Source organism: Cryptomeria japonica, chromosome 4 (genome assembly GCF_030272615.1).
Source record: "Cryptomeria japonica chromosome 4, Sugi_1.0, whole genome shotgun sequence".
Taxonomy (NCBI): domain Eukaryota; kingdom Viridiplantae; phylum Streptophyta; class Pinopsida; order Cupressales; family Cupressaceae; genus Cryptomeria; species Cryptomeria japonica.
The window spans coordinates 139,031,027-139,031,842 of record NC_081408.1 but is presented as its reverse complement, the minus strand read 5'-3'; positions in this window follow the sequence as shown (position 1 = coordinate 139,031,842).

Genomic DNA, 816 nt, shown 5'->3' with positions numbered 1-816 from the left:
TGATTCGGAGCCATTTTCAATTAGTATCATTTTTTTGCCTGCTCCAAAAACCGTTAGTTGCTTGCAAGGAAAAGTTGCAAGATTGGCTAGAATTGATTTGGTTCATCGTATGCACAAAGAAACATCGTGAGTAGGTTCAAGTGGATAGGTTTATGCTAGGCATGCCCCTATTGTGCATCCCAAAGCACCAGAACATTGAGAGTCATACCCTACCAATGCAATCTCTCAAGTGCCCTGAGTCCAAAAAATTATCAAAATTTGAAGGACCGTTTCTTCCAATCCACGACACATAAGGTCAATCTATTTAATCACATGGGGTCACGTGAGGCTCCTCTACAATGGCCTATCTCAGTTTTTGACTACTCAAAGCCATTTTCAATTAGTAGCATTTTTTCACCTACTCCAAAAACTGTTAGTTGCTTGCAAGGAAAAGTTGCAAGATTGGCTAGAATTGATTCAGTTCGTCATATGCGCAAACCGACATCGCAAGTGCATTCGGGTGGGTACGTTTACACTAGGAATGCCCCTATTGTGCATCCCAAAGCACCAAAACTTTGAGAGTCATACCCTACCGGTGCGATCTCTCAAGTGCCCTGAGTCCAAAAAATTGTCAAAATTTGACAGACTATTTCATCCAATCCATGACACATACGGTCGATCTATTTGATCCCGTGGGGTCATGTGAGGCTCCTCTATAATGGCCTATCTCGGTTTTTGATGACTCAGAGCCATTTTCAATTAGTAGTATTTTTTCACTTGCTCCAAAAATCGTTAGTTGCTTGCAAGGAAAAATTGTAGGATTGGCTAGAATTGATT